The sequence below is a fragment of the Monomorium pharaonis genome, chromosome 10 (assembly GCF_013373865.1).
Source record: "Monomorium pharaonis isolate MP-MQ-018 chromosome 10, ASM1337386v2, whole genome shotgun sequence".
Taxonomy (NCBI): Eukaryota; Metazoa; Arthropoda; class Insecta; order Hymenoptera; family Formicidae; genus Monomorium; species Monomorium pharaonis.
In genome coordinates, this window is record NC_050476.1 from 253,377 (window position 1) to 271,145 (window position 17,769).

At 36.2% G+C, this 17,769-nt stretch overlaps 1 protein-coding gene across 2 annotated transcripts in view; it reads left to right on the forward strand.

Annotated features, from left to right (window-relative positions):
* LOC105833764 (CD151 antigen) overlaps nucleotides 1-17,769 on the forward strand; it is a 183,612-nt gene that overhangs the window by 35,699 nt on the left and 130,144 nt on the right. For both annotated transcript variants that reach the window (XM_036293024.1, XM_036293025.1), the window contains exon 2: nucleotides 6,100-6,196. The gene's annotated coding sequence lies outside the window, so the exon portion shown is untranslated. The remainder of the gene's footprint in view (nucleotides 1-6,099; nucleotides 6,197-17,769) is intronic.

Here is a 17,769-nt window from a genome sequence, read left to right on the forward strand (position 1 = left end):
TTTCGACCGTTCTCTTCGTTCAGAAACTATGTGTATGCTCAGCCGCTAACAGGGAAACTGCATTTCCGCGCAGCCGGTGGTCGAAACGATGAAAACTTTATTACTCGCTACGGACGACGATAAAACGGATCTGGCTGCGGCCTGCAGCACACCGCTTCTGCGAAAGATCCGATAGATTTCCGGATCGCGGCGAATCGATGGAAAGTGAATGCCCGACACCGCGCGCGGGATATCTAATATTTGGATATCATATAGACTTTTGTCGAGGTAACTGAATGAAGCGGTTGGAAAAGTAAGCGTGGATTATCGAGGGATCTGCCGATCCCCCTCTGTTCGTTTCCCGCGCGAAAGACTTCCTAGCTCGTTCCACCGATCATAAATTACCGTATTTTGAATAATACAGTTGTTTAATTGAAATATAAACTTTATAGAGATTTTTAAAAAATAATAAGTAACATAAGATATGTATATCATAAATTCTTTTTAGTTCTAAAGAAACATTAATTTGAGATTTAAGATTGCAATAATTTTTGGAAAAAATATGATACCCTCTTAATAAGGAAAAATGTTTATTATTAAAAATTGTTTTGAGTTAAGTTTCCTTGGAAAAAAATTGATTAAAGATGTATAACTATTTTCTATTTTTTTGAAGTTTTTCGAGTTTTTTCTTAATAGCGAAAAATATTTAAAAAATTATTGAAAGAATGATGGCTATAAAATGGGCCGATTTTGGCTCTCGCAGTGGCAAGTGAAGAAAATATGTTTTCTTTGATCTGATTCTGATCTTTAAATTTATTCGGCTATTTAATTAAGTTATCTTGAAGTATGTACGCATGAGAATATTATAATCGAGCGCATAAAATATAAAATATTCCAATAAGAATTATTTTAGTATGAAATCTGATATGTGAAAAAGTGATGTGGAGGAAACACGTTGCGTAATTCCCTCAAAGGAAAAATTTTCGATATTGCTCGCGAATCGGAATATATTTATTACAAAAAAAAAAAATGCGGATGTACATCCAGAATGGAGTTCTGCGTCGGCATTTTCTCGATTTCTCTTTTCCATTTTTTTCATTTTACGAAATACGAATTGAATTCTCTTTTTGCTATATCTCGAACATTTTTCTTTCGTTTCTTTTTTCCATTTCTGGTAGATTGATTCATACGAATCGCAACATGTACATGACATAAATATAATAATCATATCTCTTGGAAAGTATTATTTTCTACATTTTTTAATAACCAGGCTGCGTGCGGCATATTTTCGAAGGCGCATTTAATATGCCGCATCCAGGGGCAAAAACATATAATGTGTATTATAAACAAGATGTATACACACAAAAATTAAAATACACGTGCACATATATTAATTAAATGTATTTATTATTTTAAAATAATACACAAAATAAATATTCGTAAAGTTAACGTCCAGTCTCATTTATTTTTTCAATTTTATTCGATTGTGATACTACAGTGATCAATAACTCGAGATATTTTCGCGGAATATTTTCTCAAATGCTCACGTGGTATTGCGCGTCATGTAAATTTTGTAAACCATAGGGAGCACTGTTCATTTATGAGACGCGACGCGACACGGAAGATCGAGTGCAATTCGGAATTGCAGACCGATGAAACATGAAACATGAAACAGGCCGTGTCATGCCAGGCATATAATATTCGAATATCGTACCAATGACTTGCATATTGCTGGGATAATCGAGACCCTCGAACGAAACCATTCTGTACGTGTAATCTGTGCGCGGATTACTATTCACGGCGGCCGGGGATTTTCGTTCTCTATTTCAGCCCGCAATAAACCAAACGAGCTCCCATCGATTAGATTTTTTTCGATTGATATAATGGCGAGAGTGGATCGTGAAACATTGCCCCAAATATCCGCAATTGTACTTTAAAAGTTCCGAACGCTTTCATAATCAAGTCTTTACTTAAGGATTTGTTCAAGATACGATATAGTTAATGTGTGAAGTTATTAAATTGAGCCATTGAATACTGAAAAATAGTTTAGTAATAACAATTAAGTCTGAATGATAGTTAACTTGAACGAAGTAATTTTTATTACATATTTGGTTAATATAACCAAAATTAGTAATTATTACAAAGTAATATGTTGTTTTTGGCAATAATTATTAGTTTTGATTATATTAATCGACTATTTGAAATTATTACAGGTTTAATTATTCTTGTCAGATTTTTTCACTGTATTGCTTATACCTATGTATTTATTTTATGAAAATGTCTTAAAATATATTTATCTCTATCTTTCGACCACGTAATATATCTTGAGGGTGGAGTCTTATTTTTCTTTTCTATCCGACGGTTTTTGATACATCGGATATTGTTGACGACTCGCGATGAGAAGCGAGTCAAAGGGAGCTTTCCGGTATCCTCAACAGGAGAAAAAGTTTCCTTACGAAGCTCTCCTCGTCTCGCTACATCAGTTTCCTTTTCTACGCCTGCGACTTCCTTTTCTCTACATCCGCGCCACTTCGCGGTCCTTTGACATTCAATTCGAACTTTCAAACTTTCGAGGATTTGAAAACGTTAAGTGATTTTCCGTTTTGTATTTTGCCACGGCCGAGAGGACGAGATGAAAATGGTGGGCCCATGGGGAAATGCTTATCACGGACAAAATGATAAAAGATAAAGGTCCGATAAAAGAAATAACATGTGTTACGCGAATATCATGTAATATGTATAACGTTGCAGTTTCTTCGCAGAAAAAACTTTTGAAAAATATAGGCAGGAAAAAATCTTTGCGTTTTTTTGTGAATAGTATACGCCATACGGTGTATAAACAATATGTCATTTATGAGTTTTCCGAGAGGTAACGTCGTCTTTAACCGGGTACGCGATCCCAGTGGACATATTTCGTTGTTATGATTTTTCATATTCTACAAAAGAACATTTCGCGAATGTGTTTTATGCACGAAGCAGAGAATGAATCCAGCTAATGTGTTTTTACCGACTATGACGCACTCCGACCTCCTGCGTCATATGAGGCTGATGTGCTCTCACATTAATTTGCTTCAAATGAGAGGAAGATATTTCTCTCCAGAGGCGAGAACAAATATGTAACCCGGATATTAAGAATTCCTGGTGAGAGTTATGAAAACAGTTTCATATTCTATGTCTACGTGGGTGTCACAAAAATTCCCTTCACTTTTTTTCTTGAAAGAATATAAAACGAGATAAATGCTTAGAAAACATACTTTTTATATCAACTTCTGTTAGAACTATCATAAGTTATTAGACAAGCAGAAATAATATCATTTTCACATGGAAAGAATGATTTTGCTGAAGTAAAATTTAGTTTATGTAGATATAGATTTGAAAATAATTTTGTCAGACTACTAAAATAATTATAAAGGACCTTTATATAAGTATAATAACTATTATTGCAAAATATTTTGACATTTTTAACCAATTTGTGTCCTACATAGAGAAATTTTATAAAAAAAATTATTGTAGTACGATGATAGCCATGAGCCATAAAGAAATTATAAAAATTTTTATTATGTTTTTCAGTAATTGTGTCAGTTTGTATTTACTTACGGTATAATTATTCTTATCCGTGGTGCGTGACTATACTACTTATCTCGTACTACAATAATTTTTAATAAAAATTTTTCACGTATATAATTATTTTGATGTTTTAACAAAATTATTTTTAGATCCAAGTAAATTTTTAGATTCTTCAGTAAAACGGTTTTTCCCGTGCATACTTGAAATATTTCTTTTTACTGCGTAAATCTCTTTTATATTTTATCAACTCATATTTCGAGGAAAATATCTTTGCTCTCTCTCGAAGTATATTACGCTTTCACGGATCTTTGAAGAGCGGAAGAGTCGATTTGTACGCTTTCAACGAAGTTTACAGGATAGTTTGCCTCGCTTACTGTATTTATTTTTTTTCCTCCCCAATGGATCCGAACGTTACCGTTCTTCAGTGTGCGTCTCTCGGAGCGTATTCATCCCCGGACGAATTTAATATTACAAAACGGAATTGCAGACGGTGCATCGGAAGTCGACCGGCCCAAGAGAACTGTCCCCGATGCACCATCGTCTCTATTCCTTCTGCATCCCGCGCGGATGATGCACCGCTTCCGGGGATTTGCAGTCGCAGCTGATGCTACCGCTGCCTCTGTCGCTGCCACGCGCGGCGGTATACGAGACTCCGTATGACTCGCTGAAAAATGCAAAGTGCAACACGGTGTCCTCCGACGCGATATCCGTCCGAAAGAAAACAATCCGTTACGATGCGAAATTATGCAGCAGCATGGTTTCGTGAAAATATAGATATTAAACCGTTGCACCGGAGGAAGTCTTTATACTTTTCGAGAGCCATTTCATAAAATGTCTGCAAATGTCTGTAGATCCGTTGAGACGAGGGTGAAATGTGCTTAACTTTTTGCAGGAGAAGTTTAGCGATCGATCTATCAATAAGTAAAATTGTGGAGAAAGACGAACTGTGTATAAATGTTTTTATTACATTATTTTTATGTCGATATATCACAGAATATTTTACCCACTTTCTTTTGGTTCAATCGAAATGTCAAGTTCTATTAAGTTTTACACATTTTTTAATATGTGTCCAAATGCATTATAACCCTTTTTATATCTAAAGATATTTTTTACTAGTTACAAATTATTACTAGTTCAAATTTTAATTAATTTTAATTAAAAAAACTGAAGCTTCTTATGTTATATTCTTCTTTTTTTTATAATCTGCAATGACAAAAAATTTTGATACAAACTTTAGTCTTGAAATTAGCTCTAAAAAAGAAAACAACATTTAGCTTATAATAGTTTATGCAGCGAAAAATGATTCTGCTTTACTTTACTCCAGTTTTACGTAAATAATTTTTAAATGAATAAGTGAATCCAAATGAACTTTTAAACTAATATTTATCAGAGTTGTCTTAGTCTATATAAAATATTGGATTTAATTTGTGAAGCTACTTACTAATTAAATTTACATAAATATTACAAAACATTATTTTATATAAGAATCAAATAATTTTTAAATTAATAAGAAAGCTATGCTTAAAACTTATAATTAGATACTCACGCAAACGTAATAATAGAATCTATAAAACTTTAAAATTGTTTATAATACTTTAAGGTCTCAATTATTCTTACTTTTTCTGATCTTTATAACAACAGCCTTGATAATGCGTTATCTGTTTATTTGGATCTTTTAATTTATTTTATATACTTATACATTATAGTCAAAGCGTCAAGTTTTCGCTTTTTACGAAAGTCGGAGAAACATTTCGCGTGTAATTTGTTCGGATGTTCATATTTTCGTTTCCGAAAGTTGTTTTAATATTACGTCCGTGCAGTCAGCTCATGTTAGTAGGTCGTAGCTTATTGCCGTAAATGGCCGTAAATCTGATCGCGTTTGCATGGCGCATCTAGCAACGAGTTAACGTTCCGGGCATCGTTTATAACTCGCTCCCCTTTCTCTGCGCGGAACGATATAGGTAAGGATGGTTCACTGCCTGTGTTAACCACCAGTGCCGGAAAGCAGCTACTTTTACCGTCGTAATCTTTGCGTTATCTCGCTAATTCCTGGCATTTGTATGTGAGCGCAGTATATAAGTAAACGTGGTAAATCACCTTATTTTTGAGCATTATACTTCCACCTTTCCATTTAATTTTAACCGTACTTTCCGAAGTTCTTGAATAACTTATGATATATTTAAGTAAAAAGATTAATCGCCATTATAAATTGCGCTTCGATATTCATTTTGTGTTAGCAAGTTCGTGAGGCTATGACTCGTTCGCTTTTTAACTTTTTCTCCCGTGCGCTTAATTCGTCCGCTGGCGCGAATAAAAATACGCGATGTGATTAATTTACTCGCGCAGCGCGCCGGCTTTAAAAGCGTTTGATACAAGAAGCACGTTCGAATGTCATCAAATATTGGGTTGCCCTCCCCACTTGTATCGGCGTTACTGACTTTGCAGATAGAATTTCACATGGCGCGGTTATCATTGGCGAAACGTTTAACCCAAAAGTACGCGTTATCCTGCACGATGATCATCGGCTAAACGTGATTAAAATTTTTGTTTCAGATCGAACTAATAGCCGCGTGGAGTGGATAGCTTCGAGGACTTTGAAATAAACATGTGCGTCGAGGATCAACCGGACGTTGTTCGCCAATGACGCAGGGTGAGTGAATCAGTACTGGATTTTTACTCAAGTATCTTCTACACAAAATACAATTTGTTTCTCGCGTATGTTAAGTGTTACACATTGATTATACACTGTTAAATTCATAGCGTCGAACTAGTCATTTAATTTGCATCTTATTTTTCATTATTTATTATTCCATCACAAGTCGCCATTGCTCCTATCAAACATGTCGTTAATTTAACTAAAACAATGGAGCTAAACAATTTAACTCAAGAAATGTTAAACTTGATTTCAATTTAGTTTATTATTAATTGAATGCAGTTAATATATAGACGCTTACTTTGAAACTAAGTAATTTAATTACAGAAATGGATTGATTACATGAGGTTGTTCTCTTATTACGTTAATAACTACAGGTTTTGCGTTAAAATAAATTTTGACATACATGAAAAATAATCAAATATTATATAACTCAAAGAATTATCGGTTTAAATTTAATTCTTTAATATTTAACAATGTAATGCAACATACTTGCTCTTTGTTAGAACGCTTCGCTCGCATGCGGGCAAATCTCTTTGACAGCGACCATGAGTGATTATAATTTATCAGTAACAATAATTTCTCTTTTGCACTTTATTAATAATTTGGCGATAGAAAAACGTAAAAGGAGTTGACTAAAATTTTGCGATGCACGCTATCGTAACTCGCACAGTATGCATGCATACTCTGTATATTTCCCGGAGAATACGTGGCGACATATATTTCTTTCATGCGATTTTCTGCCTTTTTCGATACGGTTGATCGCGTAAGTTTCCGGGGAGGAAGGGAAAATCGAGGAGAGATAGTTATGGAAAAATGTGCTACGCGCAAAGGTAAAGGGGAATACATTCTCAACGTGGTTCGGATCAACGTGCATTACCGGCGCGCGATCTGTTTGCGCGGCCATAAATGGCGCGCGGCGGTGTGCCCCGGCGGATATCGTTTCTCAATAGTTTTTCAAACCATTAAGTGAAAGGTCCTCTTCCCCAGAAGGAACTCCTCTGGCTTTTCATCGGCGCCTTGATTGAAACCGATACTTCCCTCGACAACTCATGCGATATACTGCACTTGCAGTTCGGTTTTTTTTTTTTTTTGCCGTCACGTCCTCCTCGTCGTGTGACGAAATATGTGTGCGCAAATAAAATAACAAAATAATCCCATTAAGGTCCAGACTTCTTTCGCGAAACATCACGGGGGGTTCCAAATTCTTTGTGCCATAATCGTTAAACGGTACAACGGGTTGAACCGTCTCGTTAAGCGGCGATTCCCGGCGACTTTGAAAGCCCTCGTTGAAAAAGAGACCGCGCCTTTGGAATTTCCAAAGATTCTCACAAAAGCGCGCGAATTCCGAGGAGATCTCGCGAGACTTTGAGCACGCAAACACAATGTGCGCAAGAGCTATAAATTACATCTCAAGGAAATAATGGTCCCCTGTGGCGATAGAAACGCGATACCTTTAACACTCTCTTTTCAGCGAATGCCAGAATTATAACACAATTGTCCGCTTCCTTTAAATTCTCCGCGCTCGATGTATCCCTTTTTCTATAGTGCGTCCCGTTTATAATGTGCCGATATTATGTGAATCGATATTATATGTTTATCGGTCTCGCGCGCTATTTTCTGCGCGCCGCGGGTGCCGCGCGAATAACTAATTGGCCGAAATAACAGTTACGAGCTTGCGTTACATCGCACGGAGGGGCCATTCGGGACTCGCCTTGGCGCGCTTCCACACCACGGAAATCGACAAAGTGATTTATCGATTGAATTCTAATTTCCCGGGGTCCCTGCGTAACTTTTATCTGCGCTGCGGCGTAACGAACGCGAAAGGCGCGTCGCGAATATTATCGTGTGGCGCGCGCGTGGACCATGGGCCGTTTTATTTTATTTCACTCCCCCGACACGGCACGCCAATTCGTCCGCGAAATTTTTGGGTAAAAAATGGCTTTTGCGTTGCTACGCGCGGCAGCTTTCGACGTCAAACGCGCCGGACGATTTTGTCGCCAAAGAGCGCCGCGGCGCTAAATATTTCGCTTGTTAAAGCGACGAATAAAATGGTCGCGTAAATCCGAAATTTTCCACAGATGGTGGAGCGGAATCGCGCGCGATAACTATTCGTATGAGATATAGCTTTCCGGGAATTCTGTATCGGCAGCTTTGCAGGCTCGACAAAGGTTTGCGTTGTCGCGATTTTTTCTGTCGCATTTTTCGTATGCCTTCCGCGCGGGCAGACTTGTGATCCTCTTTTTTTATTCCATTTCCGATATCGTTCGAACAAAAGCGATATTTTTCTCTATTTCCCCGCAACGTCATAGCGAAACACAAAGAGTGGCAGTTCTGGAATTCGTTTTCAATTTGCGGACGTCAACGGCCAAATTGGACGTAAAACTTTGCAATTGATTCGTTCTTTGTATATGGTGAATCTGATTTTATCGGAAACACGGTTCACTTCCAATGTTCGTTCCCTCCTGGTAAATTTTATACATACATAATTTTATACATTGAGACAAAAATAGAAGCTACTTTCCCGTATAATCCAACATCACGTTTCCATGACAAACTTCTATAACGAAGTCGCAGTTTACCAAAATTGTGCAAATGTATTTCATTGTATGAATACACAGAAAATATTTGTGTCTCAAATTAAAACTAATATTTAACAATCATTGTATCATTATGTGTGAGCAAGAAATTATATTCTTGCTTATATATGTATAATTGAATCCTCCTTAAGCATTAAATAATTTTAAAAATTATGCAAATGTATTTTATTATATGAATGCACAGAAAATATTTGCGTCTCAAATTGAAACTAATATTTAACAATTATTACTTACCATTGTATTTTAATTAACATTATTTCATGTATGAGTAAGAAATTATATTTTTGCTTATATATGTATAATTTAATCTTCTTTAAAAATTTGATAATTTCTTTAAAATTCAACATTCTTTATTAATAAAATGTTTTAACAATTATATCTCTTGCAAACGATTCAATTAAAAACAAATGCAAAACCACTGCAAACGACTACAAACGATACTGAATCGAGTCCCGCGAGCGGACTTGAGGTATCTTTAAAATTAAACATTCGTTCTTAATAAATTGTTTAAATGACTATATCTCGCGAACGATTGCTTGGAAACGAGAAGCGTACATCTTTTATGCAATCAGCATAAAGTGATAAATAACTTTTGATATAGTCGCAAATTTTAACTATTTAACTCTTGTACATATAAGTTTTGTTACAATATGTAAATTTAAAAGATCCATTATTAATAAACGTTTAAATAATTATATCTCGCGAATGATTCAACTAAAAGCAAATGCAAAATCACTACAAAGAGCTACATACGATTCTGAATTGAGTCCCTCAATTAATTGCAAACAGTATTTATTTCTAACACGCAACCGTGCGGAAATTTTGCCATCCGTACATTCCAAGATTCATGTTTTTGTATAATATATATTTAAAAACGTAAAAAATAAAAAACAGAAAAGTAAAAAAATTAAGAAAGTTATTAATATTTGATGAAAGATCATTGTTACGTATTGAACTTTTTATTCTTTCAATTATTAATTGAATCATTATACAATTAATATTGTTTAGAAGAAAAGAAGCTTTATAAAATTAAATTTGTATAAAATTGTATACGTGATTCTATTTCTCTAATCTTGTGATTTATCAAGGTAAACCCGAATTGAAAAATATACTATTAATTTTATGAAAGTAATAAGTCATACTCACGCCAAGGTTTCTCTGCCGAAGCTCGATGCCTTTTCCAGACCTGCATCTCCTCTTCTTCTCGTTGCACAGGACACTCGCGAATAACATATACTACAATCGCGCGTAGAACTAATTAGATTAATCCATAAAATCCATGATACGACTTTTAGTTCTCGATCGAATTGTATTATGGGAGTTATGAGAAAAGCTCTTTTAGTCCATTTACTTGAACGGCACTCCCGAAGCAGACGCGCGACGCGACGAACCGGCTACGGTTCGTTTTCAATTAAATTGGTCGGCATTCCCGAAAACGCGGCGCGACGAACCACAATTGTACGATCGACGACGTAATAAGTGCAATGGGTACAGTTAGCTTCCCCCAAAAGCTTTCAAGCCCTTGAGGTACTGAGCCCTCCCACCACGACAAGGTCGTACCCGTGGGAGGGAAGATTTTGTCTGAACCTCTATGCAAATTTTAATTCGCTTAAAAAAGAAAAAAAAACGTATGCCGAGCATACATCAGGCTATCACTGTGAAGCAAAGGGATACGGATACTTGAGCAAGTTTTTTACCAAAATATTTGACGTGTAATAGGCATAGGTATTATAGTCATGGCCATAGATAATGTAGAAATAAGTAAACGCCAAGTAAACCATTTTACATTTTATATATATTGTCTGATAAGTGAACTTTATTGTTTTCTTTATTTCATAGAGCTTCGTTGCAACTTTATATTTTAGTTATCTTAATTATCACAATAAGTGAAATTAATTAATACAATTAAATATTTGTAACAACAATTGATTATATATTATCAAAGCAGATATTTCGAGATTCTTGTAAAAAATTATATTAACAAAATATTAATGATTAGAAGATTGAACTGCGTGCGAATGAGCTGTTAAATTTCGAATTATTTTAACAATTCACTAAAGTCTCGGCAAATATTCTTTTTGTATTTCAAATTATCGCTGTTTATTCACACAGCAGCAGTATTCGAGAATGCTTTGAAAATACTTAGTTCTTCATAAAATATTGTATAACCAATTTTTTAAGGAATAATTATGTGAAAAATGTATAAAAACAATCTTTGAGATAAATAACGTTAAAAAAAATTATATTTAGTAATCAAGATCCGGGAGCGATCCATTTATCTGACAGGAAAAAATCTTTATATCGAAGCAGATCAAATATAAAATAGTCTAGGATTTTTAATTAAACACTCGAAATGTTAGGGTTAATAATTGTATGTATTTAATAATTTAATTATAAAATAGGACGAATCGCGGAAATTAGAATTTTATCGCTTGTCGTAAATGCTCGACTGCACGTCTTTTCGCTGTTACTACTCGCGATCTTCTGCCCATTGTCTCGCGCGCTTCGCAGTCTATCCCTTCCATTGCGTATCCCTTCTTTTGTATATCCCTTCTTTCGGTTTAAAATCGTAGATAATAATACTATACGCGGCCACAACGTATTTGTACAATCAAATTAATCAAATAACACAAAAATATCATTCAACAGTCGCGTTAGTTTTAAATTAATTGATTGATAATATTAAATCTCTGATATAATTTGATTCTTGATATAAAGATTTTTTTTCCGGGTGAAATTTGCACGTATATAAATATGTAAGATGAAAAACTTTTAACGACTGCTTCTGCGTGTGTCAAAATATTCCAGAGAGATGTGCGAGAACGACACATAATTAAACCTTAAAGAGATAAAAAAGATACACCAAGTACATAAATGCGTGCTTTTAAAAATGAGTTTGAGTTTGATGCAATTAGTTAAGTATATAAAAAGAAAAATACAATCTCGCGAACGATTGTTTGGAAACAAGAAGGATACATCTTTTATTCAACCAGCATATAGTGATAAATAACTCTTGACAGAGTCGCAAATTTTAGAACTAGTTAATCCGTGTACGTATAAGTTTTATCACAATATCTAAATTTAAAATATTCTTAAAAGTTTTAGCAAAAATTTTTTTCGGTATTATAATAGTTATTTAAAAAGCCCAATATATGATTGTTTTAATGATAATAGTATTTTAAAAAGTGAAAATTATTATTGAGATTATTAATTAGAATGTATTTTTCTTGATATGATCAATGTATTGTTGTCAATTACAAATTTGACATTAATACATAAAGACGTTAATATTATTCGAAATGTTTTCGACTCTACTTACCTTTACGAGATACGTGCATTGTCTGGATCTCAGTGACCGCGATAGACGGACATGGGATGTTAACCAAGAGCAGGACAAGTACAACAAACCAACCGACGGCGTTGCCGGTATCTGCACTCTCCGTTTTCGTCACATAGGACTCGCACACGCACACCTACATGAGGACCCCACACAGATCTATCGTCCGCCGGCGCTAAATTATAGACTGGCGCGCGCATATTTTCTTCCATGCATATTGCATATGGTGGATAACGAGGGACATCACCGCCATCGCTGCCGTCGCTGTCGCCGTCGCCCTCGTCGAGCATCGTTTCACGGAAGCAGCTACCACGACGTGCAATATGTCACGATTCGCACATGCACGGGACTACGCCACTCTCTCTTTCTCTCCTCCTCTTTCTCTTTCTCTGTCTTTCGACATTGGACTGTTCCGAGTATTCGAAAAATCTCACAAGAGAGAAAGAGAGAGAAAGGAAGAACCGCGCCAAGAGTGACTCTGAGATTTTTCCTCAAGCTCCATCGACTTCTCGCTGGCTTTTCTTCGGGGCGAATCGTCATCTCAAGAAAATTCTCTGCCTTCGTTCTTTTCATCCAGCGTCGCGTGCGGTGGGTCGTTTTTGCTAAGCAGCTTCGGTCTCTCTTGCGGAATCGCGAGTCGCGAGACCAATTTGTAAGCGCAAGTTGCATGTAGAGTACCTTGAAACAGTAACGAAGTCAGGTCTGAATGAATACGAGGATTCTTTGTTATTCGACGAAGATTAGAATGCAACATAGTCTTATTTGGCTTCTCGGACTATTTGTTACAAAGAAACGAAAGTTTTTTTAATTTTTTTATGGAAAAACTTGCTCAGAATAATGAGGAACGAATTAATGATGAAGTTGAATCGTTTGAGAAACAACATAAGTCGATTTGTCGAAATTGAGATATTAAGAGATTTAAAATTAGGAGGAAAAAATATACAAATTTCTTTAAATATTGTATTAATAAAGCTTTTTTTTTTAATATCAAGTTTATAAAACTATCATTCACACGAATAGCATTAATCAGTGATTGTGTTTTCTTTACATTATTCTGTGTAAAAATATAATACAATCACTGAGGTTTAGTGTTACGGGTTTATTTTTTTATGAGTTTTGTATTTTACAGCAATAACGTTAAATATCTGTTATTTTATAACATTGTTAGAAGAGTCACAAGAGTTACATTTACATGCAGAATTGCCTAATTAAGGCTTAATTAAGATTATAACCTTATTTTACCTCTACATACAAAAATAATCATTTTACTAATTGTAAGAAATAAAAAATAGATCTAGATTTTTCTACTTAACCCTTGAGGTACTGATACATTATGAGAAATTTTTCAAAATCTCACATTCTCTCCATCTCCTACTCTTCATACCATAAGAAAAGTTTATAATGGAGAAGACTTCTATGCAGTAGGATTAAGGCTGTTAAAAATTAAAGTTTTTAATTTTTCTGTAAACAGCATTGAGTTTATTTTTTAATCAAACATCAGTAACCAGTTCGTACTCAACGTGTTCTTTTTGTAAGCAGTGAAAATTTTATAAAAATCACTGTAAGTATTCTATTTTTATTTTAAATTAATATCTGTTTGTATTTAAAAATTATTTTTCTTAAAAGAAATTATTTATTTTAAACAATGGATTTGGAGGCTGAGTGTGAAATTAAGACGAATCGCATTATGTGCGACAAGCCAACATTGATTCTTTTGAGAGACATTTTTGCACTGAAATATTAAAAAAAGCTCTGGTTGTTTTTATATGCATTTGGTATAAAAAGTTACAATTTATATTAATTTTAATCTAAATAACTCGATAATTAAATAATATTACATTTTATTGATTTATTTTTTTAAATAGTGTGTGTGTGTGTGATTTTCTTTTTGAAGATAAGTTTAAAAAGTGATATGTCTATTGTTAATGTATGAGATGATGGTATTTTTTTATATTTTTAATTATTTATTGCAGTTGTAAAAACTAGACAGTTTTTTAATTGTTTAAAAGTGAGACTTTTGATGTTATTTCTCAAATGATTAATTCAACTTTTTATTGATCAACCGCATTACGATTTGTCGTTTCTTGATATCTTTATTTAAGACTTTCATGACTCAGAATGTTAGCGTATCTCTTGATAAAAAAGATAAAGCTAGTTTTAAGTAGTAGGTAATAGATATTAAGGTTACTCGTTTTGAACGAACGGATCCATCAGCTAAATTTTTACAGAGAACATCGCGAAGTAAATTTACGCTAAACACAATCTATCACAATTTCGTGCTTGATGATAAACTAACTGGTGTTGCGAGATGAAATTAATCATATGAGAGGGAGAAAGTGTGGTCCAAGTCAGTTGTTCTTCCGAAGGGACTCCCTCGTTTCTTTCATTCTCTACTCTGGCTTGTTACTGCAGCTCTATAGTTTTTGCTCCAGTACCCTTCTTGCCACTTCGTTCTTTGCTGTCCGTCCCAGTCATCTTCCCAAGTATACTCGAAGGCAATGCTGTTTGTAACCTACATAGTTAGCAAACGACGAAGTCTTAGAACAAAGGCGAATTGCAAATCCCCCTTATTTCTAGCTCGGTAATTGCATGCCTGACGGAAGTTTTCGATTGCTAATTTGATTGCGGCGAGCTAATTCGATAGTGAGTAAACAAGAGAACGACAGCGAGTTAATTAATGAATTTAACGACAGTGTTTGCCGGTTTTAGCATAGTTTATTTCCGTGGAAGTAGCGCAGAGCCGTGGCAAAACGAAGCGTAGATCGTGGACCTCGCGGGCGAGAGGAGGGGAATTAAAGTTTTTCACAACAACGGTATGCGTCGAAACGTCTGGAGAGAGTCGCGGAAAAGATACTCTTTATTCTTGTCTCTCAATTCTCGTTTGATTTGCGCGCGCAACAGCTGCCTCGGTTATCGCACTGGAAAAAAAGTTTTGTTGTTTTATGAGAAATTCTGGTTGATTCAACCTGTCCGTTTGTTCGAAAATGGACGATACAAATTTTGTAGTTGGAATTACCAGAGGATTCTGGTTAATTCCATCCTGTTTGAATCTACCAGAATTTCTTGTTAATCTTACTACATCGTTTTGTTAGGTTTATAAAACTCTACAAAAATTTCTTGTTAATCTTATTATATTGTTTTATTAGGTTAACACAATTTTTTGGTTAAAAAACGAGTTCGGATAGAGTTTTTAAAATAATAACAATATATCTTGGTTTAAAGTACACTGCATATATTTTACATATATTTTACTAACCTCTAAAAATCTCTATATAGCTGTCGAAATTCCATTCGCGCAGAAGAGAAGACGTTTTTTCATCCGCGATGCCGTTGAACAGAATAATGTAAATACACGATTGTAAGATACACGAAACAAATATAAAAGCTACCTTATGGGTACCGCGTGATATTAGTATCGCATCGATACCGCGTTGGTTTGCGCGAGATTGGCATGCACCGACTTGCGCTGCGAGAACGAAGGCGCCAGCATTATCGCTATTTTTGTAAATATAACAAGAAGTTTTGTATTATTTTGTAGATTCAACAAGAAGTTTTGTAGATCCAACAAGAAAAACTTAATCAAATCCTTATAGTACAGTTAACCAAACGGTGTAGTTATAAGCTGTAAAATCTTGTTATGATAACCAGAAATTCTGTTTCGTTTAATAAGAATACGCTCAACCAGAACCGTTTTATTATTATAATAAAACCATTTTTCTCAGTGCGTACACGCTTTATTAAAGCAAGTTATGAAGTTTATGAATGCTGCGTCCGCGGTATTGACTCGACGGAGAAATACGACTTTGATATACTTCCGGCTGAGGGAAGATGAACTGGCGAGTTCGTAAATAATGAGAATTCCATTCGACGGAGAGTTACCGCATCTCCCTCCCCCTTCTCGGAATTCCACCTTTTGCGTTAAAGTATAGCGGTGGCTTACGAATGCTCGTAATCTAGCAAACCCCCGCGTACATCCGGCAGGTAATTCGAAGTTCAAACTATTTCTCCGGTTTTTTTCTTACCCCCAAGGGTACGGTATCGCTCGGTCCCCCCCCCCTCCGCCACCGCCCACTCCTCGCCCCTTCGCCTCTCTTTTTTCCTTTCTTTCACTTTCGCGCGTTTGCATTTTTCACGAAGCAAGCGAATTCACCGTTGAATTCCTCCCTCGAAATCTCACCAGCGGCAGCTTTATACGCAGCCGCGGAAACCGTGGAAAGGGTAATGCATTTCCGTGCGTGGCAGAAGTGTTCCCCGATTGCACAAAGCAGATTGCATAATCAAGCCGAGACTTAGTTATAAATAAGTAGAAAAAAACCCATGTAAAAGAGAGAGAGAGAGAGAGAGAGAGAGAGAGAGAGAGAGAGAGAGAGAGAGAGAGAGAGAGCGCCAGGATTGCTTCGAGCGATTTCGTGTACCATAAACCGTTGAAGAGAAATTATTCCCGAGCGGCTAACACAATTGTGGTTACCGTAATTTTACATCGCGAATTGACTTCGTGAACTCATTACTTTCAATTGATTTGCAATACGGTGAAAATTTCTGGCTCGTCGGACCGCTGTATACATATTAAACGGTCGAAAACCGGACGAGGAAGACGAAGAAATTATCAGAGAATAAAATTAGCGGGATTCTCCGCGCGTTAATTAACTATCCTGTCTATCGCGCGCCGCTTCGAGATGGACCGCTCCCCGTGCGATGAACTGCGTGTGGGAATTTAGCTAAAATAATTCAACTTTTGTTGTTGGTACGCTACAAAATGAAGCGCGTATATACCCAGAGATAACATTAGCTAATGTGTTAACATTATTTTCCGGAATTTACGTAGCCAGAATAGTCCGAGGGAAAATATCTGTTTTTTTTTTAATGAGATATAGCAACGCCAAGATCTCTTTCCCCTTTTCTCCTCACCTGTCAGAGCGGCGAATTTTTTCGCGGTTCTTGTCATAAAGGACGGAAAGGAGGGGAGGGGGGAGGAGAAGAAGGGGAAAAAACCACGAGCATGGACTCGTGTCACGCGAGCGACACAGAAGGGTTGAAGATTCACTACTGCGCGCGCGGACGAAAAAATTGTAAAAAAATTTCTCAAAAAGGAAAGAGAGAAGTCTCTTTCCTTTTTTTAGAAATTTTTTACAATTTTTTTTGTCCGTGCGCGCGGTAATGGTAGCGACTTCTCGCTTTCCTTCGCGTCACCGCGCGCATAATCTCTTTTGCCGCGCGTGACCGCTTTTCACCGCGGTAACGTAAGTCGTCTTTTGCGATGCAGATTGGAATCGATCGGACGTGCTTTCGCGATTTGGTATAAGAGTTGGAAATTACTTCGCTTTCGAGAGGTTTGCCGGCCGTCGCGTTGTTCCATTCGCGACCGTCACCTCGCGCGGGCGCGGGCCGCAGGTCGACCGCATTATCGTGTCGCGACTGGTAATAAGCCGACGCTGAAACGCCAATGGATTCGATGGTTAACTCACCCGCGGCAGCATATACATGAGCTACGTTACGTTACTGGGGGCGCGTGGGGTGCTCTGCTACCGCTGCCGCCACCGCGTCGTTGCACTCGCACAATGCACGGGTTGCGCGTGTATATGTACGTATGTACATGACGCTACTCTGAAATCGCATCGAGCCATGTCAAAGTG